Here is a 12,104-nt window from a genome sequence, read left to right as displayed (position 1 = left end):
TAAGCACATAGTACTATGCAGCCAATAGTGCAGCAGTAATATGCTCATTACATTAGAGAATTTTCTTTTTGGACATTTATATCCCTCCAACACCACCTAGGAGAATGCTTTGATCTACATGTCTGATCTCTGACGTAAAGCCGGTGTTCTCCCTAAAGCAGTTTCTGCCCAGTACAACAAATAATATGTTTCCTCCAAAAACCATTTCCCCAATTTACCATCTTATTCACTGAGCTAATTGAGTGCAACAATAATGACCCTAGGTGAGCTCATTAGTGTTAGCTTATACTTAGGGTAATGAATAAATACACCTTCAATAACCTTTTAACACTGAATTTCATGGCAGATTAGAAACAATTTGAATACTTAATCTATGTTACTTTTCATTAAAGTGATTGTAAAGTTTAAGGAATAAGTTCCCGGTATCTAAAAACTATTTTAAAAGCAGGGGCACTTTAATTAAACTTTACAATGGCGCTTCTTTTTAAAAATAATTACCTTTGTTTTATGGAATACAGACCGGCGATCCTCCGTCCGCTTCTCCTACTGTAGTTAGCACAGCAATGACAAATTCGGCTTCCTCCTATCATTATGCGCCTCACAAGCTAGACGCCAAAGGGGACACGCAACAATTGGAGGAAGCCGGATTCGTCATCGCTGTGCTAACTACAGCAGGAGATGCGGGCGGAGGATCAGTGGTCTGTTTTCTATAAAGAAAAGGTAAGAATTTTAATAAAGAAAGCTTCATTGTAAAGTTTTAAGGGACACTAAACCCCAATTTTTTCTTTCATGATTCAGATAGAGCAGCAATTTTAATTTACTATTATCAATTTTTCTTCATTCTCTTGCTGTCCTTATTTGAAAAGCAAAAATGTACGCTTAGGAGCTGGCCCATTTTTGGTTCAGCACCTGGGTTGCAGTGGCCGATTGGTGGCTAAATGTAGCCATGCAATCAGCGAACGCTATCCAGGGTTCTGAAACAAAAATGGGCTGTCTCCTTAGCTTAAATTCCTGCCTTTTCTAAATAAAGATACCAAGAGAACGAAGAAAAATTGATAAAAGGAGTAAATTAGAAAGTTGCTTAAAATTGCTGCTTTATCTGAATCATGAAAGAAAAAAATTGAGTTTAGTGTCCCTTTAATAAATTAAAGTGCCCCTGTTTTCAAGATTATTTTTAGATAAAGGGCACTTTTTTATTAAAATTTATAATCGATTTAAGAGGAATCTATAAATCTGTTACCTTTTGCATAACTTTTTTTTTATTTTACAACAAAACACAAACGGCTAGATTACTAGTTTTGCGGTAAGAGCTGCTCGGTGCTAACTTGCAAGTTATTGTCACCGCTCAACTCCCTACAGCGCTGGTATTACAGGTTTTCATAAACCCGGCGTTAGCAGGCAATATTGCAGCGTAAGGAAGCAAAATTGAGCTCCATACCGCACTCCAATACCAGCTGTGAGCTGCGGTGAGCTGGTTTTACGTGCTTGTGCAAGGTTTCCCCATAGACATCAATGGGGAGAGCCGGCTGAAAAAAAGCCTAACACCTGCAATAAAGCAGCGTAAAGCTCCGTAACGCAGCCCCATTGATTAATATGGGGAAAGAAAAGTTATGTTTACACCAAACACCCTAACATAAACCATAAAACAACCAAACCCTCCAAATAAAATCCTAACTAAAAAAACATAAGCTCCCCATTGCCCTGAAAATAGCATTTGTATGGGCATTGCCCTTGATGGGCATTTAGCTCTTTTTCTGCCCAAACCCTAATCTAAAAATAAAACCCACCCAATAAACCCTTAAAAAAAAACTAACACTAACCCCTGAAGATCCACTTACAGTTTTTGAAGACCCGACATTCATCCTCAACGAAGCGGCAGAAGTCTTCATCCAAGCCGGCAGAAGTCTTCATCCAGACGGCATCTTCAATCTTCATCCATCCGGCGCGGAGCGGCTCCATCTTCAAGACATTGGCTGTTGTAATCAGCCAATAGGATTGAGCTTTCATCCTATTGGCTGATCCAATCAGCCAATAGGATTGAGCTCACATTCTATTGGCTGATTGGATCAGCCAATAGGATGAAAGCTCAATCCTACTGGCTGATTTCAACAGCCAATAGGATTTTTTCAACCTTAATTCTGACTGGCTGATAGAAATCTATCAACCAATCGGAATCTAAGGGACGCCATCTTGGATAACGTCATTTAAAGGGAAACTTCATTCGGAAGAAGACGTCAATTGAAGAGGATGCTCCGCACCAGATGTCTTGAAGATGGAGCCGCTCCGCGCCGGATGGATGAAGATAGAAGATGCCGTCTGGATGAAGACTTTGGCCGGCTTGGATGAAGACTTCTCCCGGCTTCGTTGAGGACTTCTTGCCGCTTGGATGAAGACTTCTTCCGGCTTCGTTGAGGATGGATGTCCGGTCTTCAAAATTGTAAGTGGATCTTCGGGGGTTAGCGTTAGATTTTTTTAAGGGTTTATTGGGTGGGTTTTAATTTTAGATTAGAGGTTTGGGCTGAAAAAGAGCTAAATGCCCTTTTAAGTGCAATGCCCATCCGAATGTCCTTTTTAGGGCAATGGGGAGCTTAGGTTTTTTAGATTAGGATTTTATTTGGGGGGTTGGTTGTGTGGGTGGTGGGTTTTACTGTTGGGGGATTGTTTGTATTTTTTTTTACAGGTAAAAGAGCGGATTTCTTTGTGGCAATGCCCCGCAAAAGGCCCTTTTAAGGGCTATTGGTAGTTTAGGCTAGGGGTATTTTTTTTATTTGGGGGGGCTTTTTTATTTTGATAGGGCTATAAGATTAGGTGTAATTAGTTTAAATATCTGATAATTTATTTTTTATTTTGTGTAATTTAGTGTTTGTTTGTTTTTGTAATTTAGTTAATTGTATTTAATTAATGTAATTTATTTAATTGTAGTGTAAGGTTAGGTGTTAGTGTAACAGGTTAGGTTTTATTTTACAGGTAAATTTGTATTTATTTTAGCTAGCTAGTTAGTAAGTAGTTAGTAACTATTTACTAACTATTCTACCTAGTTAAAATAAATACAAACTTTCCTGTGAAATAAAAATAAAACCTAAGATAGCTACAATGTAACTATTAGTTATATTGTAGCTAGCTTAGGGTTTATTTTATAGATAAGTATTTAGTTTTAAATAGGAATTATTTAGTTAATGATAGGAATTTTTAATTAGATTTATTTTAATTATATTAATGTAGGGGGTGTTAGGGTAAGACAGGGTTAGGTTTAGTGGTGAATAACTTTAGTATAGTGGCGGCGACGTTGGGGGCGGCAGATTAGGGGTTAATAACAGTAATGTAGGTTGTGGCGATGTTAGGGACAGCAGATTAGGGGTTAATAATATTTAACTAGTGTTTGCGATGCGGGAGCACGGCGGTTTAGGGGTTAATATGTTTATTCTAGTCTTGGCGATGTCGGGAGCGGCAGATTAGGGGTTAATAATTTTAAGTGCCGTCAAATTTGTGAGTATGATGCCATTTGATTTGATTGACTCATATCGCCAGTGATATTGCACCATTGCGGCGCCGCCTTCTTTTCTGTCGATGTTTTAGATCCTTGCGCTCAGTGCCTGATCAAGCTTGGGAAGAAGTCAGCTGCTGCATTCACCTATCGTGTAACCACATTGTTGATCTCCATTTAATTTGAAATACCGAAGCTCAAATATAGTAACTTCACAAATTTGTGGTGAAATTGAGGACACTGTTTTTACAGTATATTCACCACTATTTATTATTTTTCTTGTATTATATTCACTTTTTAATGTATAGATTGATACATGATAATCACCACAATTTTTATTTACTTGTTACACATTTAAAGCACTTTTATATCACTTTCACACATTCAAGAGAGAGAGGTGCATCCAGCTTCAGGTATATTAATGCCCATTAAAGGGACACTCAAGTCAAAATAAACTTTTATGATTTAGATAGATAGATTTGATGCTTCCATTATCAAAATTTGCACAGGCTTTTGATATTCACACTTTCTGGGGAACAACATCCTACTGAGCATGTGCAGAGGCTCACAGGGTATACGTATACTAGTCTGTGATTGGCTGATGTCTGTCAGATGATACAGGGGACCGGAAAATGGGAGAAAATTTTAATTTGTCAAGAAACAAAATCTACTGCTTATTTGAAATTCAGAGTAGGTGTTAAACCATTGTCTTTTTATTGTGCACTTGTTAATTATGCAATTCTACTGCATTGAGTGGTCCTTTAAGTAGGTCTTGGCTCAGAGTAAATATGTAAATGTGTTTTTTTACGATATTTGTTCAGTTTGTGTCTTATAGTGGCAATGCAACATTTTAATAGCTTGACTTGTCCATAACTATTTAGAAATTTTGAAGAAAAAAAAAAAAAAGGTTATTGAAGAAACCCAATGTGTGACCTCAGAAGAGAAGCAAAGAGAACAACATACCTGGCATTCCTTATAAAGATTAGTGGTTTGCATGTCACATAAGATTATTTCAGATACATATTAAGATAATAAGGTGTGAATAATGAGGTGGGAAATAGCACCGCAAACTTGCATAGTTCAGTGAGTGTGTACTTGAGTGTGGACAAACTCTGCGTTTCCTGGGGCAGGTGTCGGGAGTCCCACAGGGGATACAGTGCAAGGCATGATAGAACAACTCGCAGGGTGTGGACTTAGCCCAGCATACAGCTGAGCCAGATCCTGAACAACCGCATTCCTACATTCCAACCACTGCAGAAAAAGCCTCAATGACAATTACAGCACAATGAGAAGAGCTAACAGAAAAGCACAGAACGGTGGCTTTGTGTCTGCCAGAAACATTCCACTGTGGCACAGGGTCCCATCTTGTCCTACTATCCAGAGATAAAGAGGGTTCAATACTATTTTCCCAGCTCCATGTTGAAATGACATGAGACACCTGCTTTAGTCTCACACAATACAGTGATATAGGGTGATCCAGCCTGTGTTGCCTACTGAAGGTGCTATAATTAGTAATCTCTTCACACACAGTACAGCCAGAGTTCTATAAAATAGTGATAGCCAACTTCCTAGGGTATGTGGGGCCCCAGATCAATATTTTAATACTAAAAGGGACACACTAAGGAGTCGATTTAACAAAGGCTTCGCCAGCCTTCGCACCCCTACGATTGCAAGAGAACTTGCAGTCTGTATTTATCAAGCAGCAGTCATCAGACCTCTGCTTCCCTAACTCTTCTCAACCTCTTAGGTGGCAAATTTTAATCTCCCCGGTCTAGTCCGACCGGGGAGATTGACAGCTCCTGCCCGCACATGATTGGCTGTGCACGGCAGGGAGCGGTGTTGCACAAAAGCGCAAAATTGGTTTCTTGTGCAATGATGTATTCCGCCAGCTGAATTCAGTCCGCCAGAGGCGAGCTCCGGGAGACAGGGGTGCATATCTACGCCCCTGTACGCCGTAGCTTGATAAATCGACCCCTAAATACATTTCATGCACCTCCCTCTAAATCATGGGTGCTGCCATTTGGGAACCTAGGTAACACTACAGGTATGTGAAGGAGAGTTGCTGCACATGTGCAAACAGGTCAGCACTGGAATGTAGTGAAAGGTAGGTTTCAATATGGCGGCACTCAGAGGGCGATGGGGAATAACCTCAATACTATGCTTCTAAAATGTATTTAGTGTTAATGTCCCTTTAAGAGCTATATATAAATGTATGACTATTAAACAAATGATATTTAGTGGCTAGATTTAAAGGGACAGTCAATACCTAAATTGTTATTGTTTAAAAAGATAGATAAGGCCTTTACTACCCATTCCCCAGCTTTGCACAACCAACACTGTTATATTAATATACTGTATAACCTTTAAACCACTACATTTCTGCTGGTTTCTAAGCCACTACAGACAGCCTCTTATCACGTTTTTTTTTATTTGCTTTTCACAACAGGGGACTGCTAGTTCATGTGAGCCATATGCATAACATTGTGCTCACGCCTGTGGGTTTTGCACAATACAGCACTAATTGGCTACAATGCAAGTCAATAGATTTGTGATCAGGGGGCTGTCAGAAGATGCTTAGATAATCACAGTGGTAAAAAGTGTATTAATATAACTGTGTCGGTTATGCAAAACTGGGGAATTGGTAATACAGGGATTATCTATCTTTTTAAGAAAGGTACCCTCTGTCTGTGCACATTTTTTTTATATCCAGCTTTATTGAAAATAATATTTCAACATTACAGCTGAGCACTAGTAACAATATAACAGCAAATTTCAATATTTACTCAAACATATCTAATAATATATATAATATCCGCCTATTTGTTAAGTTCTCTCCTTGTTGGATAATTTTATAATTAACAATTATTAAACAAAGGGTTACAACTCATTTAGTATGAATAAATAAATATTATATGAAATATCAGCCCTGTTCAGTCCTCGCCTTGCTGGATACTTTTATAATTAGCAATTATTAAAAAAAATTCAAATGCCAAAGCACACATTTTTAGTTCCATTTTTCTCTAGGGCCACAAAGCTATGCAACACATTTTCAGTTCCGTTTTCTCTAGGGCCACAAAGCTATGCAACACATTTTTAGTTCCGTTTTTCTCTAGGGCCACAAAGCTATGCAACACATTTTTAGCTCCGTTTTTCTCTAGGGCCATAAAGCTATGCAACACACTTTTAATTCCGTTTTTCTCTAGGGCCACAAAGCTATGGCATACATTTTTAGTTCCGCTTTTCTCTAGGGCCACAAAGCTATGGCATACATTTTTAGTTCCGCTTTTCTCTAGGGCCACAAAGCTATGGCACACATTGTTAGTTCTGCTTTTACCAAAGGGCAGCAAAATAAATACCAAGTGCCGCATGCAGCCCCTGGTCATCAGTTGGCCATCCTTGCTATAAACCATCTTGTTTATTATATACATTTTAAATCAACATGAACAAAATATGCCAGCAAGCATCTCTAGCGCATTAGTGGGAGCGCTTCAATCTCCTAGCACCCCAGGCCGCAATCTAGTCACTGCATATACAAGCAACTGCGGCAGATGTTTATGCCAATTTAGGTAAGGGTTACATGGGGCACCATTTTCCCCTTCATTTTCCTGTGTGCCTACTGAACATATATTTTTATCAGAAATTTCAAAACTAGGACAGAAATACCATTGGTGCAGCGGCACCAGGGACCAAGTGCTGGGGGGCATTAAAGCCAGTCTTGGGGGGGAGGGGGGGCAAAAATCATATTTGCACCAGGGCCCTCTGTTGAGTAGGTCCACTACTGTCTTGAAAGGCTGCAGAAAGTAGGTCATTGAAGTACAGAATGCTGGTGGATCTACTCTTTTATACAAAATACTGATCTCTAATGCATGTGACCAGCACATTAGTCTACTGGCCCACACAGGGCTGGATCAACCATGGGACCAAGTGGGTCCAACAGATCCAGGCAGCACTTGCCAAGGGGCAGCACTTGAGTGACTGCATCAGTCACTGTCAGACCCAGACCACTCCTGTCTCCGTGGGTAAACTCAGGTTCCCAGCAACACAACCTAATCATGCATAAAGACACAGAACCGGTCAGGAGCAACATTCAAGGTGTGACAAGTGCGTCTCTTCCCTAACTACCTTCCCACTTATTGCGCAATTGTGCACAAGCATTGGTTGCATGCAGGTAGGCAGACTTAGCAAGGTCAGCGGCCAGACTAGTAAGTTGATATGCTAATCAGTAATGTTACTACTGGGGGGTAGGGTTGCCACCTCAGCCATGTTTTCCTGGACACTTATGAGTTACACATGCTACAGGGTAAGCAGGGAGGAACATGTATTGTGCTGATGCTCATAAGTGTCCAGGAAAACATGGCCGAGGTGGCAACCTTAGAGGGGGGCTCATTTCATTCTCGGACACAGGCAGCACAATATCTTCAGCCGGCCCTGGGCCCACAACACCGCATTTTTGGAGAGAATTGCTATACTGCATGACAAATGGTTAAAAACATCTGCACTTTTGCCATATTTTCCATTAGAGAGACACATCAGGTAACATGTTTTGTCACATTTTTCTTTACAAAGGTAAACAGGCAGGCCTGCCTTCTTTTAAGCTGCATGAGGGAAAATGCCAGGCTTCTCTTGTCTGCCACACTCCACCCACAGCCTTCCTTTTGCTTAGCAGCCAACTCTCTGGCAGGGTCGGGGTTAAGTAAGCATCAGAGGCCAGTTCAAACATTGACAGAGATGTAAATATTGACGGAATAATTGTCACTAATTGCATTCCTTACGTGAGCCAATAAAGACGGCAGATGGAAGAGGGGGGGGAACGTGTTACCTCTTCACATACAGAGAAAATAAAGAACAGCATAGGGGGGCTCCCTTTTACACCTGACTGCATATCCCATTATTAAATATTAGTAAGCCGCAATCACAATGTGACCATAACCCATGAGAGCTGGCAGGCAGCCCAGTGACAGTATGAAATAAGTCCCTGTGTTAGTCTATAATACCGCATTAACTACGTTCAGTGTTTTGTCTACAAGACTCTAACATCCCACATTGTAAATTTAAACTCATTCTGGGTGTCAGCCACAAAATTAAGGAACCACAAATTTTTGGAGCCACTGTTTTTTTTTCTCTCTCAATAGAGATAACTGCAGAATCACCGTAAAATTAGGAGCTACTTTAAGAACCATGGCCCCAGGGCTGCTGTAATTTGTTAAGCAAGACCATGAGGCCCATTTATCAAGCTCCGTATGGAGCTTGAAGGGCCGTGTTTCTGGCGAGTCTTCAGACTCGCCAGAAACGCAAGTTATGGAGCAGCGGTCTAAAGACCACTGCTCCATATCCCTGTCCGCCTGCTCTGATGAGGCGAACAGGAATCGCCGCAATTCAACCCGATTGAATACGACCGGGTTGATTGACACCTCCCTGCTGGCGACCGATTGGACGCGAGTCTGCAGGGGGCGGCATTGCACCAGCAGCTCCGCACTGTCGGATCAGGTCCACAAGACCTTTCAGAAATAGGCCCCCATGTTTCATTAAAAAGGGACATACAACCTAATCTTTTCTTTCATGATTCGGATAGAGAATACAATTTTAAACAACTTTCTATTTTACATCTATTATCTAAATTGCTTTGTTCTCTTGGTATTCTTTGTTGAAAAGCAGGTAGTTTCAGGACTTGGGAGCCAACTGCTGATTGTCGGCTGCACATATATGCTTCTTGTCATTGGTTTACTGATGTGTTCAGCTAGCTCCCAGTAGTGCATTGCTACTCCTTTAATAAAGGATACATAAAGAATGAAGCATAATTGATATCAGAAGTCAATTGAATAGTTGTTTAAAAATACATCCTCTATCTGTATCATGAAAGAAAAAATGTAGGTTTCATGTCCCTTTAATGGTCACCGCTCATTTCTTACTTTTATTTTATTGCCTTTAGTTCATTACTGATTCATTCTCGTCTCTTTTTTTACTTCGCTTTCACATTCCCTTTGTTTCTGCTCCTCCCCTACTCTATGTCTCTCTCTCTGCTTAATTTAACACCTAATTATGTAATAACATGTCTTGAGTTTTGCAATTCATTCGGTAACAATATAATAAACCTTGACAAACGAGGTGAGAAATCCCTAATTACACAGAGCTAACACTGCTTAAACTGTCCCCAGCCGGCCCTTAGGAGTAACCTTGTGACACTGCCCTAAGAAGTAGCCAGTCTCCAAGGAACAGAGCCAAGCGTCTTCTTCATATGAACAGGACACATGGGAGATTAGGATTGTCCCTTTGCATTGTGGGACCTCGGTAATGATGCTGTCCATCTATGTGCCATCTGCTGTGCTAATACAGGCTTTGGGTGTGAGGGACAGGTCTGTGTGCGGAATGTGACAGATCGGTCCTGGGATGTGACTCTATATTACTGATACAGTGTCACACAAATACACTGGCTCTTGCTGGTAGTTATTTCACTGCCTGCAGGAAGGTCTTGGGTTCAGTACTAATAATGATTCCCTGCAGGAGCCTGAGTATGAGCAGTAAACAGCCGCCGGGAGCAGGACAAGAAATGCACATCCATCGCCTCCCTGGGGAATGCTAAGTCAGTCCATCATCTACTGCTTATATCTAGTTGATACTGTTGCAGAACTTTATTTGCAAATTCTAAGTCAGAAGTTTGTTCTTGCTATTTCTATTCTGTCTCTTTTCTAGTTTCAAACACAAACTCTTTCTAATCAGTACGTCCTTCCTCCATGATTCTATCCTTACTTCCTGTTAAAGGGACAGTGTACTTTAAAATAGTTTCCAATGACTTGTTATACCGAGTATAAAATGTATGAGAAATAGATTATTTTGGTTATTTCCCATCAAAATGGGTTGAGCTTGAAGGGAAATCAGATATTCTTGGTTTATCACTTTCTGTACACACACATGCTTCTTTATATTATCTCTGTAAACCAAAGGTCAATGCTTAAAACTATTGAAAATTAAAATGTTAAAGGGACACTGAACCCAAATTTTTTCTTTCGTGAATCAGACAGAGCATGCAATTTTAAGCAACTTTCTAATTTACTCCTATTATCAATTTGTCTTAGTTCTCTTGCTATCTTTATTTGAAAAAGAAGGATTCTAAAAAAAAATTGGGTCAGTACTCTGGACAGCACTTTTTTTATTGGTGGATTAATTTATCCTCCAATCAGCAAGGACAACCCAGGTTGTTCAAAAAAAATGGGCCGGCATCTAAACTTACATTCTTACATTTCAAATAAAGATACCAAGAGAATAAAGAAAATTTGATAATAGGAGTAAATTAGAAAGTTGCTTAAAATATCATGCTCTATCTGAATCACAAAAGAAAACATTTGGGTTCAGTGTCCTTTAAATTTTTATCTCTTCTACCTCCTACTAGGAATGTAATTTCTTTTGCTGGCTATGTTTACACAGGTTTTATTTAGCCTGTAGAAACTTACAGAATAATTAGGAATACCACAGGAAAAATCAGCTATTTCAAATGCCAAAATAAATTAAACAATGTAATACACTCCAGCCGGTAAAATGGACCATTGGAAACCATGTAAAGTGGAGAAAAAGTTAGGCTAAACTGTCCCTTTAAGGTTTCACTACAATGATTTTTTAATGATTGAAAAATTAAATACATCCAAAATTATGTTACAATTAAAGGGACATGAAACCCAATTTTTTTTCTTTCATGATTTAGAAAGAGCATGTCATTTTAAACAACTTTCTAATTTACTTCTATTATCTAATTTGCTTCATTCTCTTGATATCACTTGCTGAAAAGCATATCTAGATATGCTCAGTAGCTGCTGATTGGTTGCTGCACATAAAGGCCTTGTGTGATTGGCTCACACATGTGCATGGCTATTTCTTCAACAAAGGATATCTAAAGAATTGAGCAAATTAGATAATATAAGTATATTGGAAAGTTGTTTAAAATTGCATGCCCTATCTGAATCATGAAAGTTTAATTTGACTAGACTGTCCCTTTAACTTCCTTCCTCCAAAATTCTCTCTCTATTCTTCCCTACTTATTGTTTGGATTTTTAGTCTATTGATAATTACTTTAGGATTGTAATATCCATACGGACGTTCTGTCACGGTTTTCTTATCTCACCTCTGTGCCACCTATTATGTGATGAGGAATATGTTGGTGTAATACAAATAACAATAATAGGAACTTTGACTTTTTTTCTGATTTCTATACCAGCATTTAGAAGCCTCTCACTTTTCTTGTCCCTCTAGTGGCCGCTAGCCATCGGTTATTCAAACACCATCGTCCTGTCAAGTGCCTAAATTTTACAACTCATGTCATCCTTTGTACCCTGTCTCCTGTTTTAATATACACAGGGCTAGATTACAAGTTTAGCGCAAAATAGAACTTTCGCGAAAGAGATATTTGCCCTCAAATTAGTAATAACAGCACACGCAAATGTGCAATGGTATTACAAGTGAGGTGCAATGCAAACGCGACCTTGCGTTCACATTGCACTAAAACGTAAAAGCTTCCATAGGCTCCAATGGGAGTCTCGTTCTCATGCTGTAAGACACGGCACGAGAGCTAGCACAGCAAAGGTGGTAAGTAGCGCAGCAAATATAAATATATATGTATTTGAATATATAC

The sequence above is a fragment of the Bombina bombina genome, chromosome 7 (genome assembly GCF_027579735.1).
Source record: "Bombina bombina isolate aBomBom1 chromosome 7, aBomBom1.pri, whole genome shotgun sequence".
Classification (NCBI taxonomy): Eukaryota; Metazoa; Chordata; class Amphibia; order Anura; family Bombinatoridae; genus Bombina; species Bombina bombina.
This window is presented reverse-complemented; position numbering follows the sequence as displayed.